Below are 27,860 nucleotides of genomic sequence, written 5' to 3'. Positions count from 1 at the left end.
TTCTAGTTCCTTGAGGTGTAAAGTTAGGTTGCTTATTTGAGACTTTTCCTGTTTGTTGAAGTAGGTGTTTATCACTATGAACTTCCCTCTTAGTACTACTTTTGCTGCACCCCAAATTTTGATTTATTCCATTTCCCTTTTGATTTGCCTCAAGTATCTTTTATATTTTATTTCTTCTTTGACCCACTGATTGTTCAGTAACACATTGTTTAATCTCCACATATTTGCGAATTCTCCAGTTGTCTTCATTAATTTCTAGTTTCATATCATTCTTGTCAGAAAATATGCTTGATATGATTTCAGTCCTCTTAAATTTATTAAGAGTTGTTTTGTAGACTAACATATAATCTATCTTGGACAATGCTCTATGTGTACCTGAGAAAAATGTATATGTGCTGCTTCTGGATGGAATCTTTTATAAATATCTGTTAAGTCCATCTGGCTTAATGTGTTGTTTAAGGTCAATATTTCTATATTGATTTTCTGTCTGGGTGATTTATCCATTAATGTGGGTAGGGTATTAAAGTCCCTTACTATTATTGTATTACTATATTTCTCCCTTTAGGTCTGTTAATATTTTCTTTATATATTTAGGTGCTCCTATGTTTGGTGCATGGATATTTACAAATGTTGTATCTTCACATTGGATTGATTGCTTTATCATTATGTAACACCTTTCTCTGTCTCTCGTTACAGTCTTTGTTTTAAAGTTTGTTTTGTCTGACATAATTATAGCTATACCAGCTTTCTTTGAGCTTGCATTTGCATGAAATATCTTTTTTCATCTCTTTACTTTCAGTCTGTGTTTGTCCTTAAATCTAAAGTAAGTCTCTTGTTCACATGATATACACAGTCTTGGGGACTTTTTGGTTTTTGTTTGTTTGTTTGTTTGTTTGAATCCATTCTGCCACTCTGTCTTTTGATTGGAGAATTTAGTCCATTTTCACTTAAAGTGATTATTGGTAGGTATGTACTTATCTCTGTATTGTTCCTTGTTTTCTGGTTGTTTTTGTAGTCCCTCTCTGTTCCTTTCTCCTTCTCTTGCTCTCTTCTTTCTGGTTTGAAAACTTTTTTCAGTTGTATGCTTATATTTCTTTATCTTTTGTGTATTTGCTACAGGTTTTTGCTTTGTAGTTAGTATGAGACTCACATATATCTATAGCAGTTTATTTTAAGTTGACAACAACCTAAATTTGACCTCATTGTAAAGCTCAACATTATTACTACTCCCCTACCATATTTTCTGGTTTTGATGTCACATTTTATATCTTTTCATCTTGTGGATCCTTTAACTAATTGTTGTAATCAGTTATTTTTACTTCTTTTGACTTTTAACCTTTATACTAGCTTTATAATCTACTAAGTTCACTATGAATTTACCATTGCAGTGAGATTTATTCTTTCATATGTGTTCCTGTTACTAATTAGCACCCTTTATTTTCAGCCTAAAGCCGTTCCTTTAACATTTCTTGTAAGGCCATTTGAGTGGTGATGGACTTCTTTAGCTTTTGCTTGTGTAGAATGTTCTGATAATAAATCTCTTCACTATCTTCTTCAGGCTAAAATTAGTAAGGGCTCTCCACTATTATTTATTTGCACTTTTCTAAATATTACTTTATTTTATTTTATTTTATTTTTAGTTTCTATTCACCATGTCCTAAATTCTGATTAAAAAAAAAAAAAAAGAAAGAAAGAAAAAAGAAAAGAAAGAACAAAACAAAAAATAGTGAGCTATTTTTTCCCTTCCAGGATCCTGGCTGCTACTGGTACTAAGTATGGTAAAGACATAACTTACTATGTTTGTACTAAGTCATAGTGTATATGGTGGGTACAGTAGCATAAGAAAGACAATCTTTCTCGTAGACTCCTTGGTACTGGATACTTCTTTTGTCATCTTAATTCAGTTTTTCCCAGTGATAAGCTGGCAAATGTTCAACAAATAGCATTTAAGCAGGGGGGAAAAAACTGTCTTCCTTGTTTTACCTCCTTCTGTTTTTTCTTCAAGTCTGTGATGGATTATTTGAGGATAAACAAATCAAAGCCTCATCTACCATAATTCCCCAAGTGTGTAGTAGGCTACATTATGACTTCCTCTCTTACATTAACTCTTTACTGCCTCTGACTATACTCTTTTGGTCATTGGGATGTCTGAGGTACTGTCTCTCCTTTGAGCACCTAGGACAAACACTTTATAAATTAAGAGCGTGGAAATATAACAAATAACCATAAAGCTTGGTAGGTAATTTGGCATTTGCGGAAGATTACAACAAAATGGTCTTGCACACTGAGGCATATGCAATGGGGAAATTTTAGCTGCAGCCAATAATAGTTTTTTTATGAAACAAATCTCAGAGGAGAAGAGGAAAGCCCAAAACAACTTCTCCCTTTTTCCTGTACAAAAGTTTGGCATCCTCCTGAGGGGAAAGAAATGAGAAATGTATACCTTGTGGTTCATTTCACAGAGGACATGGGAGCATAAAGCCTGGTTTCTAAAGTATAATTTGAGACAATTCCCTCCCTCCCCTCCCCCCCCCCCCCCCCCCCCCACCCCCCGCTATATAATGTGTGTTACATTCCTGGAGACTGCAATACAGTGTAGGTTCTCTAGGGAGTTAGGGAGTCAGGGTCACAAAATGCCTAGGAGATATTCATTACACCCTTATGAGTAAGAAAATAACAGGCCATTTAGTTCACAATGGAGACCATAAGCCTGAATCTTATGAGGAAATGATGTTTATTGTTCTCACAATCCTTTCATAATAGTAATTTAACTGAACTCATCCTAGAGAAATTTGTTATTTCTTTTACAGGTTAAAATTTCTCTAGTAGCATCAGTTTTAAAAATCCTCGTGGTTAAAAACTGTAATGGCAAATACTCTGATCCACAACTTCATTTTACTTTTTCTGGTGGGTCCCATGTGGTTCAGGTTTCTATAAAGACAAGGCATTGTTTAGGGGAAAAGATCAAATCTAAAATCAATTTGATCCCAAAATACTAAACACTAAAGGGAGAAAACTAAGACAGCTCCTACTCGCTACTAAGTAGAGATGTAATGAAATAGACTACAGCCCAGTGAGATCAGTACAACAGTGGATTCACATGGAACAAACGTGTAATACAGAGAAAGGAAAAGGAAAAGCTTTTTGGAGGAAGGGACATTTGAGCTTTCAGAGAGAGAATAGAAGTTCTTCAGATCAGTAAAGGAAGGAAGAGAGCTTCAAATGGATGGAAAAGTATTCACAAAGGAGAGGAGCTGTGAAATAACAAGTTTATGAGATGAGTTCATAGTAGTTTAGTATTGTGAGCTTGTAAATACAAGGTCATGAGGCTAGAGAGAAAGTAATAAACAGATGAGGACTTTGTGTCTTGTGGATCAGTGCTTAAAACTATAATTAATAAACTCCAGTTGGAATACAGGATGATCCACTGAGTGTTTAACTTCAAGTCCTATTTTTTTTAAGTCTATTACAAGAAGGCCATAGGTTAGGTGTCACCTGAAATATATGAGGTGATCTCAAAGGAAGAGGGAGTTCCTCAACATAAAGGTGGGGAGAGAGAAACAGGACTCTTAATCATCCTTTTATATTAAGCAATTTATATAACACTTATTTGCCTGCTTAAGTAGATTTACTGCACAAATATCTAGTTTTAATTAAATACTCCAAACAAAAGCTTTAAAGATAATACATTATTGCATGCACTAATATAAAACAATAAAAGGAAGAAACTGAGACATTTTCTTTCCTCCTTCCTTTCCTTCCTCCTCTCTTTCTTTCTTTCTTTCTAAGATTTATTTACTTATTTATTTTAGATACAAAGAGAGTGCAACTGGGGAAGGGATAGAGAAAGAGGGAGTGATTCTCAAGCAGACTCCCCACTGAGTGCAGAAACCTATGCAGGGCTGATCCCAGGACCCTGAGATTATGACCCAGCTGAAATGAAGAGTTGGATGCTTAACCCTCTGAGCCACCCAGGCACCCCATCCATTTTCTAATTCTAGGAAAACTGTTTAAAAATAATCTAATCAGATAACACAAAATGTCAACCTAGAAACAAAAATTATCAATAAAACTATTTGAAACATGATTTATATCTATTATAATAAGTAAGGAGCCTTGCCTCAAACACAGATTTTTCCCTCAGTTGATGAGTTATTGGATACTATGAAGGCATTATGATAGGCAGAAAATATTCATAAACTAAGCAGCCAGATCATGACACAACACCTTTATTATTTGTTCAGTAATACTCCAGGTCACTTTATATGCGGGCTGGTATTTGCAAAATTTCACTCAACTTTCATAATGAAAGGACCAGCGTATTGTACTGATGCCAATGTCCCAGTTTTGACATCTGTTGTTATAGTAGAGTTATATAAGATGTTACCTTTGAGAGAAGCTGAGTGAAGGCTACATGGGAACTCTCTTGACTGTTTTTGAAAATTTCTGTAACTTAGAAGTCTATAATTTATATTATATTAACTGGGGAGTCTAAAATTATTCCAAAGTTAAAAAAATTTTTTATGTTAAAAAATGTTTTTTATTATAACATCACTTAAGTATTTCTAAACCTAGAGCTAGGTATAAGCTCCATTTGCTTATAGCTGTTATACATGAATACAACCAAGACAAATTTACACATTAAATACAAAGGCAACTACAAAACCAATAAAAGTCGAATTAACAACATTAATTTGATGTGACAGTTAAACCTATTTGCTAAAATCAAATTTATTCTCATATTGTGAATATCTCCCTCAGTGCTATGGCTCAAGTCTTTTTTTTTTTTTTTTAAAGGTTTTATTTATTTATTCGACAGAGAGAGATCACAAGTAGACGGAGAGGCAGGCAGAGAGAGAGAGAGAGGGAAGCAGGCTTCTTGCTGAGCAGAGAGCCCGATGTGGGACTCGATCCCAGGACCCTGAGATCATGACCTGAGCCGAAGGCAGCGGCTTAACCCACTGAGCCACCCAGGCGCCCCTATGGCTCAAGTCTTTTTGAGTTTGGCATGCTTGTAATTGTTATAAGCTCTGTGGAGTATGTACAGGTAGACAGTGGTGAATGTAGGACAATGGTCATTTTGATATCAGGATATCAGGGATATCAGATAGACTTGTCAGCATATTAAATGGATTCAAAGGATTCTAGTATATTTAAAGCCTTTCTTTTTAATTTTTTAAAAATAACCCTAGAATCATATACATACATATATGTATATGTATACATATATATATATATACATATACATATATGTATTCAAGGCAACAACTTCAATGGTGGTTACTTAAAAACAGTTTTCCACAATATACTATTATTATTACTATTGAAGAAAAATTGTTTCTAAGAATTTATTTCCCCTAGTTCATGTTTTCTTTTCACCTAAAAAAAGTTCTACGCATATTTAATTATGAAAACAGAATGTAACAAATGCTAAAGCTAAGATTTCTTATAAGCATCTGCATTTTTTTCAACTCTATAATAAATCTTGCTCACTGCATAATTACTTTTTTTTCAAACTTTTAGCAATATTTCTGAGTCTTCTGAACATATTTATTAATAGAAGGATGCACTTTAGTTTATTTCCATAAAGTATTATTTCAGCCACTTTTACTATATCACAAAGAACCTGTGTTTGCTCAGTGGTACAGAGCTTTTTGGTTTTTGCTTTTTTTGCTGTTAAGTAGGAAACCTTAAAATCAACTTCTAAATATTTATCATGAAGTTTAAAAAATTTTTTAACTTTGAAATAATTTTAGACTCCCCAATTAATATAATATAAATTATTATTGTTATAATAAAAATCATTTCAGCTCATATTCAAGATCCAGGACTACTCATTTATTCTTTAAAAGATGATGGGGTGCCTGGGTGGCTCAGTTGGTTAAGTGTCTACCTTTGGCTCAGGTCATAGCATCCTGGGATCTAGCCCCACACTCGGTTCCCTGCTCATCAGGGAGCCTGCTTCTCCCTCTCCTTCTGCTGCTCCCCATGCTTGGCTCACTCTCTCAAATAAATAAATAAAATCTTTTAAAAAAAAGATGATATATATTAATCAAGTTTGAGAAATATAACCTACATCCCTATGAACTCTCTCAAGCCCTAAGTAAGATTTCCTTGGAATAAACCAACAAACAACTTCTGTGGAAGAGTAAAGGTAAGGAGAGGTGAGTCCATTAAAAGCAGAAGCAACCCTAAAAAGGTGAGATGATACTAATGGAAAATTTTACCAACCACACACTTTGGTCATGTTCCTATGCTAAAGATATGATGAGTGTTACTGACTCCTATTAGTGCACCAGTTACATGGATACAGTACACAAAAACAGACAAAACTGTGACTTTTCTAGGTAATCTGGTGCAATTCCATCAGAGGTCCACCATGTCTGAAAATTCTCAGAGAACTGTATTGTATTCCTGGGAAGTAAGACAGTATCATTTTGTGGCAGATGAGATGGCTGCATCTCTGGAGACCAAGGCTGCCAGCATTTCTAACACCAACTGTGTAAAAATCACACTTCAATTAGTCTCTAAATAAAGATCATAATTATTTCAGGAGGTTAACTGCAGTGAAGATTTGTTACAGCCTGAGATGAGGTCAGGATTAGGATGTCCTGCAGCAGGGACTTCTTCCCGTATGTTCCCACTCTAAGAAAAGAGGGGTATACAAATAATATCATAAGGAGACACTTAGTCATAGGAAGAGTATAGTATCAACCACTACAAAATGCCTGGGAAATATCATATTTCTTAAAACTTCCGAAAGCAAAAACCATATTAAATTAGCTGAGAGGCAATAGAATTTCTTTTGATTTGTCAGAGCTTTAATATATATTTTTGCTTTCTTAGTGCTCTTTTTATGGAGTCTCTTTGTCAAGCTCAATACACTCCCAGTTTTTTTTTTCCCCCCAAACCAGGTTTCAGGTTTTTTCCAAATGCCATTCCAGCATGCTTTTCTGGGTTTCTATCTGCCTTCCAATGACTGGTACCTGGGCAGCAGATGGTGCAAATGGCCTGCTATATATTTCCTGGATTGATGAAGAGAACTGTCAGGAACCTGGCTGCATTGGCCTGATGCCTCATGGCAGAAAACGCTGCTCAAAAGTGACAGCGACTAGAAATAATTTTGATTAAAATGATCTGAAGCTTGTTGAGTTTCAAATGTCGTTTTTATCCCTCTTCTTTACACTTACACAACTTTGGATTTTTGCCTTGAAAACATATTGTTAGTAAACTGGACACCACAGTATCTTAAACCTTGGACATAATCCACTTTTCTGGGAGTGCATTTTTGGTGGGACAGAGGCACTTCATAGCTTACCATGTCCTGCTGCATATCAGACTTGTCTGATCATAGGTGGATGTGGATTTGCACATCCCTATCACAGACTTGATTGTTCTGAAGTGGCAAGGACTACTAATCTGATGTCTTGGATATAGAGAATGATCACAGAGTCAAAGTCATAGCCTCATGTTTAAAGTAGAAACATATGGAGTTTTTAAAAAAAGGATTTAATTTAAACTGTTTGTAATTCACCAATACAGAAATAATGAATTATTCAATCAAATGAATCTACTGTAAGACCCATCAAGGAAATTGTCTGTACTCATTTATTCAGCCAATAACATTTATCACATTGTCTACTGAGTGCAAGGGATCTTTCTGGAGCCTGGCTATTGCCTTCCTCAGGGGCTTTCTATACCCTTTCCTTTGACCTCTCCCTCCCAGTACTCCAGGGAATTCTCTGAAATCAATGTTATGCCTCTACCCTGTTCTCGTTGCTCTGTTACTTCAGAAGATCAGCATTGCTCAAGAAAAATTAATGTTGTCTACACCATGAAGCTATTGAAGTTTAAGCTTCCCAGCTCCACCTTCCCATAGGCCTTTTTCTAAGACCTTGTCAATGTGTTCATGTTGTTCAAATGTATTACATTTCCTAAAGAGGAGTAATCAAATTGTATGAGATTTAGGCTCCACAAAATCTGGGTTAACCCTATGTAACAGAGTATGAGAGAGTAAAACATCCACCTCTTACCCCAACCTGCTGTAACTAGAACAATGAAAATATCAGAAAGAGGACCCCTTTTAGAGTAAGAGGCATATCTTCCTTTAAGCCTCCTTAATGTCTCTAGTACTTCAAATAGGATAAGTCCCATGAAGCCAAAACCAGGAAGCATTCCTAGATAGGCAGTTGGACTGTTTTTACTCACACTTCTGACATCTTTTCCAACACTACTTCTCCACCTCTCTGACCCCAGCTAGGTGTTCTACAATTCAACTCAGTTCTGTCACTGACTGCCTAGAGTTAGCTCAGACCCTACTGGTTAAGGGCTCAGGTCCACAAGACTGCCTCCATTCAGATGATAGTCACAGATGGGGTGCCAGGCTACCACACTTCTACCTGATCTATTGCAAATTCATGGGTTTCGCCAACCCTACCCCTAGGCTGCCTCAGATTCGATAATTTCCTAGAATGACTCTGGAACTCAGGAAAACACATTACTTACATTCATTGGTTTATTATAAAAGACATGACTCAGGAATAGCCAAATGGAAGAGGTACACAGGGCAAGGTAGGGGGAGCGGGACACAGAACTCCCGTGCTCTCTCTAGGCATATCACCTACCCAGCTTATCAATGTGTTCACCAATCCAGAAGCTCTCTACACCTCTTTGTTTAGAGGTTTTTATGGAGGTTTTCACTATGTAAGTAAGATTGATGCAGGGGCGCCTGGGTGGCTCAATGGGTTAAAGCCTCTGCCTTTGGCTCAGGTCGTGATCCCAGGTTCCTGGGACCGAGCCCCACATTGGGCTCTCTGCTCAGCTGAGAGCCTGCTTCCCTTCCTCTCTCTCTGCCTGCCTCTCTGCCTGCCTGTGATCTGTCTGTCAAATAAATAAATAAAATCTTTAACCAAAAAATAAAGATTAATGAAATCATTGGCCAGTGGTGATTAATTCAGTATGCACTGTGTGACCTGGCTGTGGTCAGAACACGTCTCAGTAACGTGGTGTACTGTGTGCCTCATTGCAGGTAGACCGATGTCTAGGTCTCTTTAGCTGTTTAGGTGTTTTAGCTCTTCAGGTGCTGTTCTGTGGAGAAGTGGCTGCTGACTTGATAAAAAATTATCTTTCCAATTGAAATGTTATGAAAAACCTAGATACAGGGTGCCTGGGTGGCTCAGTGGGTTAAAGCCTCTGCCTTCAGCTCAGGTCATGGTGCCAGGGTCCTGGGATCGAGGCCTGCATTGGGCTCTCTGCTCAGCAGGGAGCCTGCTTCCTCCTCTCTCTCTGACTGCCTCTCTGCTTACTTGTGATCTCTCTCTCTGTCAAATAAATAAATAAAATCTTAAAAAAAAGAACCTAGATACATAAGACGAAATCAGATGTTTTCAAACTTTTTATTTTGAAATAATTTTAGATTCACAGGAATTTTCAAAAATAGTGCACAGGGTCACATGTAAGTTTCACCCAACTTCCTTCAAAGGTAGCATCTTACATAACTCTAATATAACCTCAAATATCAAAATCAGGAAATTGGTATCAGTACAATCTACAGGACTTATTCATTATTAAAACTTAGTGAAACCCTGCAAATACTGGCTTGAGCAACAGAAAAGATCTCAAACACTACTGGAAAAAATAATTAAGGGGTGTATCATGTTCTGGTTTCTTAGTTTTGAAATATTTTGCTGCCTATCCTGACGCTTTCCTCCTGTTCCTTAGTTAGTAATCATCTGGGGGGAAATGCTCTTGGAACAAAGTTCTTTATTTGTAATAATGGATATAAGTTCATGTTTCGTAGAATATTAATGGTAATTTTGTGTTTGTAGGCTGACACAGTCTGTTTGTAGGCTGATACAATCTGATTAGATAACCTTTTTTTTTTTTTTTAATTTATGATCTAATAGCTTTCCTGGAATTAGAAAACATTCCAGTTGTCTCCTTCTAGTGTTTTGCTTGAGTGCATGCATCATTCTTACTACCTTCCACCAACCTGACTCGTACAGAATGCTAGAGGGGAACTCTCAGGAGCCCTGTTGTGTGTGGCACACCACACGGGGTGCTCAGCCTTCAACCAGAACTGTCATGACAAATACTTTCCTCCACTTTGCGCAGTTTCCTCTCTTTATAAACACCTGGAGGGGTGCTTTTATCTCAGGCTTTTAAAAAACATTTAAAAAATTGTTAACATGAATTAATACTTCACACTGTGGTATATATTTATGCATAATTTTTACATAAAGTCAACTTATGCATAAATATATTCAGCAAGCTACTGGAACCACACAGATTGCTAGCTCTATTGTGAGAGATAGAGCCTTAGAAATGTCGTAATAGGGCGCCTGGGTGGCTCAGCGGGTTAAGCCTCTGCCTTCGGCTCAGGTCATGATCTCAGGGTCCTGGGATCGAGTCCCGCATCGGGCTCTCTGCTCAGCAGGGAGCCTGCTTCCCTCTCTCTCTCTGCCTGCCTCTCTGTCTACTTATGATCTCTCTCTGTCAAATAAATAAATAAAATCTTAAAAAAAAAAAAAAAAGAAATGTCATAATAAACACTCCCTACGTATTTGCTATGTGCCATACAGGATCACATTTAGTCTTCCTGGCCCCTCTATGGGTAGGTATTACAACCTGTCATTTATAAATGAGGAAATAGAGGCTTGAAGAGATTAAGTTGTCTTACATCATAGAGCTAATAAATGGAAGATCCAAGATTTTTTTTTTTACATTTAATATCTTTTTTTTCTAAATTATTTTTGTTAACATATAATGTATTATTTGCCCCAGGGGTACAGGTCTGTGAATCATCAGGCTTACACATTTAACAGCACTCACCATAGCACATACCCTCCCCAATGTACATAACCCAACCACCCTCTCCCTACCCAGCTCCCCCCAGCAATACTCAGTTTGTTTTGTGAGATTAAGAGTCTCTTATGGTTTGTCTCCCTCCCGATCCCATCTTGTTTCATTTTTTCCTTCCCTTCCCCCCAAACCCTCCAGTCTGCCTCTCAAATTCCTCATATCAGGGAGATCCTTAAGATAATTGTCTTTCTCCGATTGACTTATTTCGCTCAGCATAATACCCTCTAGTTCCATCCATGTAGTTGCAAATGGCAAGATTTCACCAAGATTTGAATGTAAGTTGATTTTTTTTTAAAAAATCAATGTTTTTAACTGATGCATAATAAATTCCCATAGGATACTGGGGAACCCCTTATTCTAGAGAGGATAGACAGTCTCCCTGAGGCCCAAACAGATTCCTGCTTTTCAGCGGACATCTAAGCACACATAGTAATCTGAGTGCATGTACTGAGTGTGTCTCAAATTCTCAAAGTCTCAAATTCTCTTCTCGCAAAAGCTATTCAAAAGCCAGACTTTAATTTCAGTCTCCCACCCCCAACTGTTACTAACTCACCTATATTTCTTACTTTGTTCCTAAATGCTATTGCACATAACAAAGGAAAACAAGGATTTTAGAAAATAAAATTTCTTTCACGTTTTTTTTTTTCTAACCAGATTGCCCACTGCAAATATTATTGAGGCATCATAGAAACATATTTGATTTTTACCACTAAGTTAACTGTCACAGAGCTCCTAAAATCCTTGGGACTTCCTGAGTGATCAGGGAGATAGGAGCATTTTTTGGTCTGGTAATGTGATTCTTGGAAACTCTAGATAGCTTTGGGATGGGGGTTGGCCACCAGCAAGACTAAGCCTTGATTAGAAATTTGGAACTTTCAGTCCTATGTCCCAATATCTGGGGAGGGGAGAGGACTGGGAAAGTTAATCACCAGGGGCCAACGATTTTATCAATCTTGTTTATATAGTAAAAACCTCCATAAAAACCTCTAAACAAATAGGTGTAGAGAGCTTCTGGATTGGTGAACACATTGATAGGCTGGGTAAGTGATGTGCCTAGAGAGAGCACGGGAGCTCTATGGCCCTTCCCCTATACCTTGCCCTGTGTACCTCTTCCATTTGGCTATTCCTGAGTCATGTCTTTTATAATAAACCAATGAATGTAAGTAATGTATTTTCCTGAGTTCCAGAGTCATTCTAGGAAATTATTGAACCTGAAGCAGCTTGGGGGGAGGGTTGGTGAAACCTCTGAGTTTGCAATAGACCTGGTAGAAGTGTGGGTAGCCTGGGCACCCCATTTGTGACTATCATCTGAATAGAGGCAGTCTTGCCCTTAACCAATAGGGTCTGAGCTAACTCTAGGCAGTCAGTGACAGAACTGAGTTGAATTGTAGAACACCTAGCTGGGGTCAGAGAGGTGGAGAAGTAGTGTTGGAAAAGACATCAGAAGTGTGAGTAAAAACAGTCCAAATGCCTATCTAGGAATGCTTTCTGGTTTTGGCTTCATGGGACTTATCATCTTCGTATTTGAAGGCCCAAAGGGACATATAAACAGATGATTATGTCTGGGACTATTTGTTTTCAGATACTGTCTTATCAGTTCAGACCACTATAACAAAAATACAACAGACTGGGTGGCTTATCAACCACAGAAATTTATTTCTCACAGTCTGGAGTTAGGAAGCCAGAGATCAAAGTGCGAACATGGTTAGGTTTTGATGAGAACCCTCTTATGGGTTGCAGATTTCCAGCTTCTGTAACCTCAATATATGGAGAATGCGAAGAGAGAGCAAGTTCTCTGGTAACTCTTGTAGGGACACTCACTAATCATGAGGGCATTACCTCCACAGCCTCATCTAAATCTAATCAGCTCCCAAAGGCCCCACCTCCTAATACTATCACACTGGGGAGTAGGGTTTCAACATAGGAATTTGGGGGTGAAAGGAGACAAAAACCTTTAGTCCATTAAATAAACCATTTCTTAAGGAAAGCACAGCTACTTGTCTGATGTGTATAGTTTTTGTTTTATTCTTGTCACTACGATACAATGTTTCACCGTAGCCAAATAACCTCTTACTCTAGGACTGTAATACTGGTCACATGCAAAATTATGAGGTAATTAAACCTTTCCTTAGGGTTTCCGTCCTTCCCCAGATACTTGTGCTTGCTTATGCTTGCTTGGGTTTACACATATGCTGTTGCAGAAGAAGGAAGAAGCACAGGACGTCTGAGAAGCCACCATATTCAGTGGCAAAGCTTCAGATGCCCAGTGGCTGGGTGGCAGTGCTTTCTCCCAGGGCAGCGGATTCGCAGCATGGCAGGAATTGCTGCTGTATTTGCTGTCAGTGAAGTTCCTAGGATAGATGTATTTGAAGTGCGGGGGTGGGGGTGAACTCCAGTGACTCTCTCATGTCTTTGACAATCACTGCAAATCAAGGCGTCGTAACCTGACAGCGAGAATTAGCCTGTAGGATGTTAGTTCTGCACCATGCTCTATGCTCTGTGTTTCCTTAAGAAGCTCCCAGAACATTTTCCACATGGCATCCTTCTGTGTGGCTTCCTTTCCTGCTGTATCTATAACTGGTTGATACAGCTCATGCCTTTCAATTTTCAGTTGCTCTTTGCTTTATAATAAAGATTGTTGCTTTCTGCTTGGTTAGGCTCCTGATCTCATGTTATTCCCACAGGCTTTCGGCATCCCTTGGTTAAAGCCCACATTTCTTAGATTCTTCCCAGTTATTTCTGCTCCAAATTCACAGCTAAGTAGGTGCTAAACCCCTTCATATAGAGACAGGCTGCTCCTTTATTAGCGGTACAAAACCACATGGGAAGGACAGGGTTGCTTTGCTGGGATTCAGTAACCGCTGTCACTGTGTATCACCCACCCACCCTGCAGCCTAGGATCCCAGAAATGACTCCCGCAGCTTGTCTACACAAGCCTGCCTTTTGGAGTTCAGGAGTATATTTTTGCAGACTCATGCTCAGTTCAGTGTTTCCCAAACCGATTTTTTTCTCTGACATTTCAACAAGGTGAATAGGCATTATCAATTCTTATTAGGATTTTGGTGGGTGATTTTGAGGAAATAAGCTATCAGCACTGCAGCAGGTGCCTCCCAAGTTTTCTTACTCTTTCTCTTTCCTCCGGACTCATTTCACATACTCGCTGAGACTGGCATAATCAATTATCTTAGTCAATGAGATGTTTTCTGAAATCCTTCCAGTAACATACCTTATTCCTTATTAGTGTAGCCTTTCCTCCAAACAGCCATGTAATAGTGTAACCAGAAAACCTAGCACTGAGAAGAGAAGACAGGACCATGCAGTCTGCCATGCCATTGGTCTCACTTGTGGAACCTGCATTCCTCAAGGCTAGCAAGTGAGGGAGAACTACCCACACAAGAAATCTTGTGTGGTTAGATTTACTTCACCATTTAAATCTTCACAGGTGGAAGAATGTAATGGAAATGAGGGGACCCATGGGGTTAGAACAAAAATAACACATTTTAGTAGAACTTTCTCCCATTCCAGAGTTTCCACTGTAGAACAAGGCTGCAGTGGCATTACCCACACAAAGTAGGGTCTTACCAAATGTGAGACTATTCTTAGTACACCAATGTCCTTCATACTTGAAGCTTACGTCTCCATCTAGAAGAAATTACACTAAATCTATTCATTGTAACTTCAAGGTTTTTAAACATTGGACTCTTGCAGTTTTTCAAAGAAGCTCAAAGACAATGAGACCATACCTACAGCTGAGGTGTGAAAGTATATTCAGTGTCCAAATATTTCTGAATATATCTCTACTTCTAGGCTTTCAGCATTCCAGAAAATCTGCTTCCCCCAAGAGAGAAAACATCTGCCGCATCCAAATGGTGGCTATGTTATTTTGATCTACATCACTGTTGTACTTGCAGAGTTCTCAGACAGTTATACATTCAGTCCTTTACTTATCCTTCCAAAACTTAAAGAAAAGGGGATATACCAGTAGTCACTCTATAATCTTCTCAGTGATGCCAGTGCTAAGGAACTCAGATTAAAATTTAATACTTCGAATCAGCAAGGTGGAGTGGATGAATAATTCCACAGAAGTGAAATATAAAGTAGAATGGTGATGAATTCTACAGATAAATAGAAATTTGAACTATGGACCCACCAGAGTCTCAGAGTTCCATTACTTCTCCATTGATACTCTTGCTTTATTAACCCTTTCCTCTTTCTCTTCTTGCTGCTATACACTGAAGAGACTATTTGATCAACACTTACTAGTAAGTCTCTATAAAAACTCAATAGCCTTTTTATTTTAAGTAAACTTCTTTCAAAGATGATTCTCTACTTCCTTGAGAGGTGTGGCAGATCCAATAGGGGTTATCTCCTCCAGAGCCATTCCTCCATTTTCATTGAAAGAAACATCCAATCATTTGACAAAACCAATATTCACAGACTCAGCCAATGGCTTATGGATGTATCCTCTTCTCCACCTTTTTAGCCTCCATTACAGTTACAGATGATGCTGGGATCCAATTCTATTCAGTGATAAGTCTGCTGAGGTGGAGGTGGGGTAGTGTTCAGGGAACGTTTCCTTATGCTTTCTTAACTAAAAGGGACAAAATTCCAAACATAATCTTTATTTTCCATTCCTTTTCTTTCTGCTTAAATGCAGACATAAAATTAACACTATAATGGCCAGATTAATCACACAGTTGCCAGCTCTGATATAATAAGCCATCAAAACAATGCAATCAGCTATCTCCCTAGAGATATTTTGCATGTAGACAGCCTTCATTATTTAATGTTAGTAGACAAATTGTTCCTAAATGATACAGGATGCCTTCTGTTTTTAAGGACTAAACAGTTGGAAGACAGGTCCAGATAATTGAATACTATATACCCATTAAAGGACACCCAATCTGTCTAAGGATAAACTTGATCAGAAGCTGACCAACTCAAGATGCTCTCAAGAAGTTGAAATCTAAATAAATGTAAGGAACAATTATATTACCTGTCTAGAGTTCTCTAGCTCATAAATAACTTTTCTTAGAATGGGCTCTTAAGGACAGTGATTGCCTAAATTAGGCACTTAATTATTCCATTGTTTTGGAATTAACCCATGAAGGTCCCAGAGTTTTCTAGTATTTAGGAGAAATAATGGACAGTATGCCCAGTTTGATACTTCAAAGATGTGTGACCCCCTTCATTTTGATGAACTGAATAAGAGAAGGGTTTGCTACTGAGAGGCATAGTCTTTGATTTCTTCTGTGTTTCTCTCAGACTACAGGTGAGGAGCTGGAGCACTCTTTATACTTCTTACCATGACTTCCTTGAATTGTCATTCCTGCCCTTTCATAGTTACTTGCAAAAAAATCATCAGTCAGAGATGAATGTGGCAATAAGATGAATATTCCCTGTCTGCCTCCCTGCCTTTTATACCCTTTGCCTAAGAACTGAAAAGGGACAGAGTATGAGGATAACGGTAAGAAAATACTGAGGACAGGAGATAAACTTTCCAGGAGGCTGAGAAAGTCAGAAAAAATCTGTAAAACAGGAAAGAAGAGGAAAAAAAAGAGAAGAAGAGGAGGCAAGGGATTATAAAGTCTTCTGCATTTAGGGGAGGGAGAGTCTCCAGAGAGTTTTATGAAGATAAAGAACTGCAGAAAAGACAAAGGTGTTAAGAAATATTTCTGTGAACTTTTTGTTTGGAGAATCTCTTAGTCTTGAGAATTTCAAGGAAATATTTGGGATACTTTTAAATTCATTTTGGAAGCCGGTCTGTTTTCCTACTGCAATACCATGTGAAATTGGATTACATAGGCTTATAACGATCCATCCAGATTTTTAAATCCAATATATAGACAGATACGTGAAATGGTAATTAGTGGCCCAGGTCAATAATTAAGTATACATGGAAGGAACATCTATAAACAACTCAGAAAACAATGTACAATCTAGCCATTAATAGAAACATCAAGAAGAGCTACAATCTTAGACTGTCACGGATGAAGAGATGATATAGGTTAACGTGCATTTTACCAATAAAGAAGCTCAGGCCCAAACAGGTTAATGGACTTGTCCAAGGTTATTCCCAAGTTTTGCCCCCAGTTCTATGTCACAGTCCCCTTGATCTTCAGCTTGCAGTAACCTCAGATCAGTCAGCAATTCAGGACTCACGCTTGCATTTTATACACTTTAGGCCAATGGGAGCTACAAGGAACCATGAGTGACATTTACTTCAAGAAGAACAGAGGAAGTAAATTGCAGGGAAAACACAGGTGAATGTGGTTAATGATACCTGCCAACAGCAAAGGGAACATGCACTCATCTGCCGTGACACCAGGAAATGAAACTAAAATGAAAGACAAAAGTGTTTTCCAGGTGTTATCATCCAACCTAATTCTCCAGGGCACATAAATACTGAGTGTGAATGCAACAGTGGTGTGGAGTGGGCCTCCATCTCCACCCCTTACAGACTCCCACCGTTGCACTCGGTATAATCTCTAGCCGCAGTAAAATGTTGCGATGGACTGACAAGAAAATATGACATTTGTCTGCCGAAAAAGATATTGGCAAATAAGAAGGAAATCCTAGCTCCTTATAATCTGGACATAGAGCACCAAGCTCCATGTGCCTTAACCCTTAAATAAAGAGCAAGTCCAGAAGGAGAATTGAAGACACACAAGCAGTAAAACCATATTCCTGTAATGCGAGGCAAGATGAATAAGACAAAGCCCCCTCATTCATAATGATCATGTTATGAAACTATCAACATTAAAGAAGGGTAAGATCTCTCTAGGACTGATGACATTATGGAAGCAGATAAATACACAACTGCAAATGTCTCAACTGCAACACGTGCATAAAATGCTATGTGCGGAAGTGCTAATCAATCATCCAGGAGTAAAGGCAGAGTTGTAGACTTCTCCTAAATATGATGGTGTAACAGGGAATAGATTGACCTTAATTTAAGCCATAGAAAGCTAGACAAAATAGACAAGACAATGGTTTTCAGACATTGCACAGGAGGCAGCACAGGACGATAGTCCTTGAGAGAAGGGATGCCAATGAGAGGAGCCCAGCAACTGCCAGCTTTCTGCCTAGAGGCAGTTAGTTTCTAAACCACAGTGGGGGGAGGAAGTGGGCTCAGAGTCCAGCAGTGTATCTGACTCAAAGAGTCAAGTTTGGAGAGGCCAAGGTACTCATATTGAGGGGCAGCGTGCTGGAGAAGAGAGAGCTACGCAAATGGCAGTGAGCTCTGAGGATCTAGAGGGATGACCCTTTGAGTCTTTGAGTACAGATGAGCACATCACAAGAGGAAACTACCCAACTCCAGGGAAGGAACCACCAATTGTTTAGCTAAATGATACTCCAAGTTCTCAGCTACCAGCCAGTAGGAAAAGACTCCTCAGTACAGGAGCATTGGAAAGAATGTTTCTAAAGGTATCACTTTACTAGTGGGATTAAATTAACCTGGAAAAAAAAAGTTGCACTTGAACAACCCTAGCAGAGCTTAAAGATACATCTAGGAATGACCCAATGTTTCCAGGCAGTATGCCAGAACACCAGTACTATTTAAAGGAAGACAACAAAGTCTAGCACCTGACATGTAAAATTTAAAATGAGGAATATCAATGAAAGACGATAAGGCAAGCAAAAAGCAGAATATGTGGATCAAAAGCAGGAAAAAATAATCAATATAAAAGCCTCCCAAATGGTAGCAGCAATGGAATTCTTGGACAAAACACTGAAACAGAGACTCTAAATATGGTCCACAAGTTCAACAATGTAGAAGATAATATGAAATTAATAAAGAAAGATACAAAAAAAAACCTTGCACACAGGAAAATGGGCATTTAATTTCTTGAAAAGATAATTGACTATGTACTCTGAAGCAAAATTGATAACTGTATTACAATGTATATCCAAAATTACTCTGGCAAAAATAAAGAATGCTGTGTATACAAAGTTATTCATTGCAACTGGACTGTACAGTCAGTGGATCTCTAAGAGTCAAAGGTTTAAAAAAAAAAAAAGAGCTTTTTTAGTTTAAGGCTCAAAATAGGAATTGACACATTGACCTAGTCCATGTCTCCTTTTTTCATTACATCCATCCAAGTCCTGTTTTCATTACATCCATCCAAGTCCTGTTTTACTCTCTAGATTTTGCTTCTGTAGTGGTTAGAAAAGGAAGAGAGGATAATTTTCTCCAAAGTTATTAACAGCTGTAATTTAGTGGATGTTTAGAGTGTGCCGATCAAGAACTTTGCATGGGTTATCTCATTTAATCCTCCCAATCATCCTATCCTCATTTAGGATGCCAAAGCTAAGATGTGTTAAGGCATTTATTTACTCAAGATCTCACATGCAATCAGTAAAATATAGGCCTCTCTGTTTCCAAAGCCATGCTTTTCTAACCACTGTGCTGTACTGCCCTTTAAGAGCAGAATGGGCCTAAGCCATTCACTGCATTCTCCTTCCCTCTTTACCCCAACTTTTACCTGGCCTTCCAGGAGTTAGGAAATATTTAAGAAGCAAGTTTTGTCATATCTGGCCATACTGTATTGTCCACAGAGAATGAAAGGAAAGAATGAACCATGAAGAGGAAGAAGACTTACCACTCTTCCCAGATCCCTCCTTAAAAGTCAGTACTTTTGATAAAACCAAGTTGTGCATCACTTAGGGTTTCATGTAGTTCTTGATGTAAACTGGGAGTTGTCTTGGTGTGAAGAAAGGAGAGAGACCATGAATTCAAACGGTGGGACTAACTTTTTTCTGTTTTTCCCATCTGTTTTATATTCCGTGGAAGCAGTCTTTATCTTATATTATTTTGAATCATCCATTATGTGCAACATAGAACTGGGTATATATCACAGAAAAGTCACATTAATTTTTAAAAACGTGAATACTCTTTGTAAACTATGCAGAGTATTATAAAAGTAGGGTTAAAAGAAATCACTAATAAGAGTAGGCATGAGGAAAATATACTGGCCCATTGAGGTAGATTATAATTGTGGTACTAACGACCTGCCACATTTTCCTAGCACTTTTTAGCTTATGAAATCTGTGACTTATCTCACCCACCATTACGGTATGCTGGTGAAGTAGATACAAGGTATCAATATCTCTGTTGCAGAGATAAGGAAACAGACACAAAAAGATCAAGTGACCTGTCCAAAGTCACAAAACTAGTAAAGCGTTGTTGTCTGACTTGTGTTCAAATCCAGGTCTCTGACTCCACATCCAAGGGTCTCCTACAATACTGCACTGTTATATTGATAGCTAAGCTAACATTGGTTTATGAGCTTGTTTAGATTTTCTGATGGTTTGATTGCATTCACATTGGCTAGGCCTCTCACTTTCTTTTCTTTTTTTTTTTTTCTTTTTTTTTGGCCTCTCACTTTCAACCCTGTTAAATGGTTTTTCCTTTGTTGGTACTATGTTCATTTTCATAAACTTCTTTATGACCCTCAAAAATATTTTAAACTGGCCTCTGCAAGCAATTTCAAAGTAACCAAAATATCTTCGAGGGACAGTCATAGAAAATGAGGGAAAACTGATATAATCTAGATAACTTTTTATGTGTTCGTGAAAGAGGTAATTAATGTGATAAGGGAAATGTGTGTTCTGAGGTGGCTGACCAGTCCAGCAGGGGAATCCCAGTCCGGGCCCCAGGGCCATTCCAGGCTTTCCACTGGCCATAGCTGCAAGAGTGGCACAGATACGGAAGTAAAAGTGTATAAACTACCCTCTTCGTTTATGCTCTGGGCTCAGATCTTGAGAGATTATTCTCTTCTGGGCCTGCCGGTGCAAAATAAACCTTCGATCCTCCAAGGTGTCCCAGTGCCACTTGTTTTTTTGGCCAGGATCCAGTCCGTGTTCCGTAACAAATGTTTCCACCCACCAGCCCCAGGAGATGGGTGCTCTCACCCCTGCCTCAGAGGTGAGAGCTGAGAAACCCAGAGCCCTTCAGTAAGTGCCCGGGATAATCCCCTTTGTAACCTATGTCTGGGAATCAACATAACTTGCCTGATTCCTAAACCCATGTTCTTTTCACTCTACTACTAAAGAGGTTAGGATTTAATTTCTGGTTGACAAATTTGATATTTTGTGGCTATGATGTCCATTTTTTTTAAGATAAATATTGTACGGGGGCGCCTGGCTGGCTCAGTCAGTGAAGCGTGCAACTCTTGCTCTGGGGGTTCTAAGTTTGAGCCCCAGTTGGGTGTAGAGATTACTTAACAATAAAATCTTTTAATAAAAAAAAAAGAGGAATATTTTACATAGTCTTTGAATCTTTTAATGTTTTGGACTTTAGTTCTATTTAAAATGAAACTAGTCAGGTTGAATTAGTCTGCTGATGTGCAGGAGCATTGCAAATTTTTTTTTTATGTTTTATTTTTTAATTTATTTATTTGACACACAGAGATCACAAGTAGAGAGAGGGGCAGGCAGTGGGGGGCGGGTGGGGAGGGAAAGCAGGCTCCCCACTGAGCTGAGAGCCCAATGCGGGGCTCAACCCCAGGACACCAGGATCATGACCTGAGCCGAAGGCAGAGGCCCCAACACACTGAGCCACCCAGGCGCCCCTGCAATATTTTAATATGACCACAGTATACTTATTTGGCAACTTTGCTTATCTGAGATTTTTTTTTTAAATATTTTTTAAAAATTTATTTGACAGACAGAGATCACAAGTAGGCAGAGAGGCAGGCAGAGAGAGAGAGAGAGAAGGAAGTAGGCTCCCCGCCGAGCGGAGAGCCTGACGTGGGGCTCGATCCCAGGACCCTGAGATCATGACCTGAGCCGAAAGCAGAGGCTTAAACCCACTGAGCCATCCAGGTGCCCCCTGAGATGTTTTTGAAAACAAATAAATCAGCAAAAATGGTACCAAATGTATGAAAGTGCATTAGTCATAAGACAGTAAGTTAGTTTGCTATCCAGAACCCAATGACACTTAACTTTAACAAGTACAGTGAGTTTTGACTTCCCAATTTGTGGCAGATTAAAAACCTCATATTAGACAATAGAAACAAGAGCTGTTAGAGGTGAATTGAGAATCATATAAGGATATGAATGATTTCTCCATGAGAAGGTAAAAAAAAATACCAAGATATATAGAAGGATTTCACAAAGGCTACTATGTGGGTTGCATATTATGGAGGAATGTGTATTCATTTTTCCCTTCTTGGAAAGTTTTATTTACTCCACAAACTCCATACCTAAATGTATCGCTGTAACAGTAACTGAAATAACAATAGATGTGGTGGCCTGCAGGACCATAGGGCTAGAGAGGCATGTGATCCAGAGCGGCCAACCGGGAACGACCCAGCAGGGCGTTGTCGGCCATCTGGTTCTGATCTCAGATATCCTCAAGATGATCTCCATGTTCCATTCCTGACATGGTGAACACTGACAGGGGGAGAAAGAAAACAGTAACTGAGGTTCATAATAACAAAAAGATCAAAATTAAATCAGCTAAAGAGCTCGTGGAAATGCATCAAGTTAAAGATCTTCATTTTTTAGACGAAACCAACTATTCTCAGAGAACTTAGGTAACTGCTCCAAGCCGCACAGCTTCGCCTGACCAGGCTGTCAGAGCTAAGAAAATAACTCAGGTAGGTGGAGGGCTCATCACCACTGCCTTACTTTTCCAGGTGCCTTATGCATCGAGGCTGCTATTTACTAATATTACACAATATTACTGATTACACAATAATCAGTCTCTTAAAGATTGCATTTGAAAAGAAAAAGTGATTTCTTTTAAATCTTGGAGCTTGAGAAGTAGTTAACTTCCTGTGATCTTTAAAGTTCACTTCTGGGAAACACCTCTTACCGTTGGGAAATGAGGTAAACGTGCTGTTGCCGTATGCTAAATTTTTAACCACCACGGACAAACAGGTCACCCCATTCCTTGCTCCCTTGGATTAATCTCCAAGGGCCTCTGTTATGGAAGAAGATGAAATGGAGAAATCTGTGAGCAGTACACACTTTGACCCCCTGAAATGGATGGAGGTGACTCAATATTCTCATAGCAGTCTGGGGGTGTCAATTAAAAATGAAGGAAAGGTCAAAATGAGAAAGCAGAGATGATTAAAATATAGGGGAAATTAACCTGAGTGCCTGAGACTCATCACTGAAGCTGAAAAGAAAAGTAGGTAGAGTGGGGGAGAGGCAGAATGGGAATCACATTAGTACTAAATAGGAAGAAACTACAGGAGGGGAAGAAACACATCCGTGTGCTGACTCCTCTCTCACTTCTCAAGCCTTCACAGTTGGGTTTCAGCGCTGTCACTCAACTGCTACCCCCTTTGCTTCAGATCAGAGCCTCTTTTCAGACCCTCCGCCACCAGCCCCTTCAACAGTGCAATGTGGGAGCGGAAACAATCCCAAGAAGTGCAAAAATTTAGGAAAGCTTAGATTCTTTTCTAAATATCTGTAAGTAGTATAGAGGCATTCGTAATTTGAAAAGATTAATTTTAAAAAGGGAGGGAGGGAAGGAAAAGTACAGACTGTTTTCTCTTTTGACAGTGCATTTTCTAGACTCTCCTCTGAGCATCCTCCCCAAGGAATTCCCTTCTCTTATCTGCTTCTTTCCAAGCCCCAGACCACTTGGCCTGCTTCAGCACCTAGATTTCAGGTGTGAGTGAATGGAACCGTAGCCAGAGATGTCATCAGAAGTGGGGGTACCCAGATGCTCTGACTCTTATCAGGGTTCTTGCTTTTTGCCAGAAAGCTTACTTTACTAGAGTCACTTAATCTACAACTCAAACAGGAGCCAGAGCCACAAACAGCCTTGACAGTGATGAGGCTGAGTTTTAGTGTAAAAGCCCTAAAGGAAAGGGATACTGTACTAGTAATGGGGAGTTTAGGAGACAGAGATCAAGAGAAAGAATATATTCTGGAGTAGAAACCCAAATCCTATACCACTTTTGGCCACAGGTAGGATGTTCAAATACAGGAGGTAGATTTGATGAAAATCCATTAGCTGCTTAAAAATGGCCTAATTGTTCAAGCTGATGAAGTTCTATGATACCAATCATATACTCTTTTGCTTTACAGTCTCTTCTCAGACCTTACTGGACTGGCCCCTTCAACAGTGTAATACTGGGCATGCCTTTTTCTTCAAGCTTTCTCTTTCCAAATTTCTATAATTGTACTTTCTTCTGGTCATCTCCTGTGTCTTTCTTTGATATTTTTTTATCACCAGATAGAGAGTGTTTGGTCCTTTACCTCCTTTGTCTCTCATTTCATTCTCCAAGTGCTGAACAAATTCTTTGGGATAACTTTATCCATATGCTGATAATAATATATGATTCAGAAATTTCATGATCCACATTCAGTTAAGACAGTGTTGAAAGGAAAAAGCAAACCATCTTTTCCTGTGGTTCTTTTTAGTGAGTGGATAAACTTTTCCCCAGAAGCTAATTAGTAGATTCTCTATTCTGTTTAATTGGCCAAAATTGGGTTACGTGTCAACAAATATTTGTTGGACCAATGACAGACAAGAAGGGTAGAATTCCTGTGGTGGCTGAAACTAATCATCTTAAGAAGGAATGATATTTGTCAAGGTCCTAGCAGGAGAGTTTTATAAAGGACATTTTGCTTAAGTGTGGCTAAAATGAGAGAAACCACAAGGGATAGTATAGTTTCCTGCAACTAGTTATAGGGTGACCACAAAGAAGGCAGGGAGGTGTGCCACTCTTAGATGTGAAGGGGAAAAGGGGAGAGAGCTCTTGAGTACCTATGTGGTCTTTGGCAGAATTATTTTTGATGCAATTTGATCTTTTGTGTATTGATGTTTAATGTGATCTTGTATCCAGCATATAAATAGACTCTATTTTTAGTTTTAATAGTCTGTGGATTTTCCTGTGTGTGTGTGTGTGTGTGTGTGTTTATGTATCTCATTACATCATCTGTAATCACACACTGTCTCATCTCTTCCAATCTATATACATTTTATCTCTTTTTCTAAAATTACAGAATTCATCAGAATCTCTGTTCTATATTGAAAAGTAGTGGTGATATCAGGTACACATGGCTTATTCCAACTTTAAACAGAATGCATCTGAATTTTCTCTATTATGTTTGCTATTTTCTGAAGGTTTTTATTATAGAACCTCATCATCTCCTTTCTATTCCCAGTGGCTCCTCTTCGTTTAATCCCTCATTATCTCTCTCCAGGAATATTGCAATAGCCTCCTAACTAATTCATCTGCCTCCAGCCTCATCCCCCACAAATTCATCTTCTGCATTGTGATCAAAGTAATATTTACGAAATGCAAATCTGATCATAACTCTACATGCTTACAATTCTTCATTAGCCCTACAAAATGAGTAAACACACATGTACAGGTTCCTAATGGAAAAAAAGTCAACTCTGTTATATTAAACAGAACTTCAACTTACATAAGTTTCCTATTTGTTTGAAGAATATGATTTAGGCAAAGTGAGAATGCCTTTAATGTTTACCATTCAAGCCCTGCCCTTTTAAGTCTAACTTGTCACTCACCTTCATGAATAAACTGCTGAGGAGAGCTTTTCATAGGATTTCCTCCTGTGTCTATCCCAAGAATCCTTCTGTCCCCACATTACAAGTAATACCCCCATCACCTGCGTATCACAAAATCTCCATTCCACTGTTGACAAAATCCAAGTCTCGAATAATCTTAGGTTGTACTCTTATATAAAGAAAGTCTGGGATGTGAGGGCAATCTGGCTGGGTCGTCTGTCACCTCATTGATCACCAGGGTTGACTCTGCTGATCTGGCTGGCTAGGCGGGTATCTCCATCCTCCCCCACCATGCCATTTGTGTCCCTCCCGAAGCTGCAAATTATACAGAGAGATTCCTTTCTCTGTATAATTTCGTCTATATTTTATACATTTTATTGTGCTCCATGAGTGGAGGAAGAGGAGGAAGAGGAGGAGGAAGAGGAGGACCTTCCCTGATAGCGGAGGACCGTTCTTCCCTCAGGAGTAGCCACACTCCCCTGCTAGAACCTCCAAACAAGCTCTCAAGGTCCATTTGTAGGAGAACATAGGACAGTCAGGCTTCCAAGACTCCAGACACATCCCAGTCAGGTGCTGCATGTGGCAGTCTGCCTTTCTCTAAGAAAGAAAAAAATAAAGTCTGTGATTTTTTTCCAGTTTTATTGAGATATAATTGACATACATCACTGTATACATTTAAGGAGTGGTTTGCACAATGGGTTGACTCACGTATATTGTGAAGTGATTATCACAATAAGTTTTCCTTTTTTTTTTTTTTTTTCAATATAGTACAAATGTATTATCTCACAGTTTCCATGGGTCAGGAGTCTTGTATATCATGACTGGGTTCTATGCTTTGGGGGTCATGTGGTTGAAACAGATGTCATCTGAGCTTATGTTTCATCTGAAGCTCAAGATCCTCTTCCAAGCTCTTTCACGGGTTTGATATAATTCAGTTCCTTACAGCTGTAGGATTGAGGTCCATATTTTCTTTTTTAAAATTTTTATTTATCTATTTTTTTATTATTTATTTTTTAGTTTCATGTTGTTATTTAAATTCCAGTTAGAATGTACTATACTTTGGCTAATTGAATTTAAGTTATAAATAAGTAAATGAATAAATAAATAAATTCCAGTTAATTAACATACAGTGTAATATTAGTTTCAGGAGTAGAATGTATAAACATCCATCATCTTATTTTAGATACAATAAAAAGAAAAAAGCAGAAAAAAGAACAAAGTGTTTTCTCCTTGTGATGAGAACTCTAAGGATTTACATGTCTTCCCCTTTCTCATGTGTCCATAGAGCGGTGTGAACTATAACCATCATGTTGTACATAACTTATTTATTTTATAACTTTCTTTTCACCAGAAAGTCTGTGATTTCAGTGTGCAAAGGAACTGAAATGTGATGAGGAGCCCAGCTACCAGCTGATGAGATTTCCCTCCTTCCTTCCCTGGTAAGCACAATAATTTTAGATTACATTCTGTGTCTTTAGTCTTACTTTACACAACACCCTCTTCCTAGCTTAAGCTATTTTCACAATCCCTTTCTACATGTCAAGCTTTTGTAACATCAACATATGGACATTTCTATAACAAGCTATGCCAGACGAGGCCTCCTGTATTTTCATATGTATGTTTCCCATGCCTGAAGTACTCTTCCCTCAGAAAGCCTTTTCTTTTTCAAACCTCGGTTCTTGTGTCATTTCTTCCAGGGTCTTCCAACCCTAGAGAGTAGAGATTCCTTTCTCTGTGTAATTTCCTCTATATTTTATACATTTTATTGTGCCTTTTACTGCATTGTAAATTCATCTCTGAGACTGTCACACACGACTTGGCCCAGAGGTGGCTTGCCATGGTTTTTGATGAATAAATGAATGAGTGCGTGCGTGAATGCATCAGTATTTCAGTGAGTGTTTTTGAGGCCCAGGCTGGCACAGTTCTTGGCACACAATCAATATTCTGTACATGATTCTTTCCTCTTGATTCACTGGGCAGTTGCATTAGGCCTCTGTCACCCAGAGCCATCCCAAGAAGGCCACCAAGAGAACCGTTAGAGGCAAAGCAGCTTCAGTTACTCAGGAACATGCCAAACTGGGTCATAGAAGCATCTGATTCCTCATTAGCCTGTGAATTACTGGCACCTTGATCATTCTGAGGGATGATAATAAGGCAGCTCAGTCCATGTCTGATGTTTCACCAATGCTGAAAAACTCTCATTTCAGAATCATCCAGTTAGAGAAGGTAAGAGCTCATAGGAAACATTGTTCCCTGTCCTGAATGCCTCAGTGTGGGGCTGGAGAGTATCCAATAGTAGGCAGCAGTACTATTTGGGAGGGTGCAGGGGCCCAGGAAAGCTATGAAGAGCTAGAAGATAAAGTTTCTAACTCTGAACTGGCTGTGAGACAAGAGAAGCTACAGCTAGGCATTTTACTAGATGAAGTGTGCTAATGTGCCTCGTTTTAATGATCACAACAGGCCTGCAAAGTCAATATTATTCCCATTTTATAGATGAAGACCC

General features: G+C 38.7%; 1 pseudogene; it reads right to left on the bottom strand.

Annotated features, from left to right (window-relative positions):
- Positions 1-22,195, bottom strand: part of LOC111159776 — a 51,060-nt pseudogene extending 28,865 nt beyond the window's left edge.
- Between the last annotated feature and the right edge of the window lie 5,665 nt (positions 22,196-27,860).

Source organism: Enhydra lutris, unplaced genomic scaffold (genome assembly GCF_002288905.1).
Source record: "Enhydra lutris kenyoni isolate GAN:26980312 unplaced genomic scaffold, ASM228890v2 scaffoldscaffold4, whole genome shotgun sequence".
Classification (NCBI taxonomy): Eukaryota; Metazoa; Chordata; class Mammalia; order Carnivora; family Mustelidae; genus Enhydra; species Enhydra lutris.
This window is presented reverse-complemented; position numbering and strand designations above follow the sequence as displayed.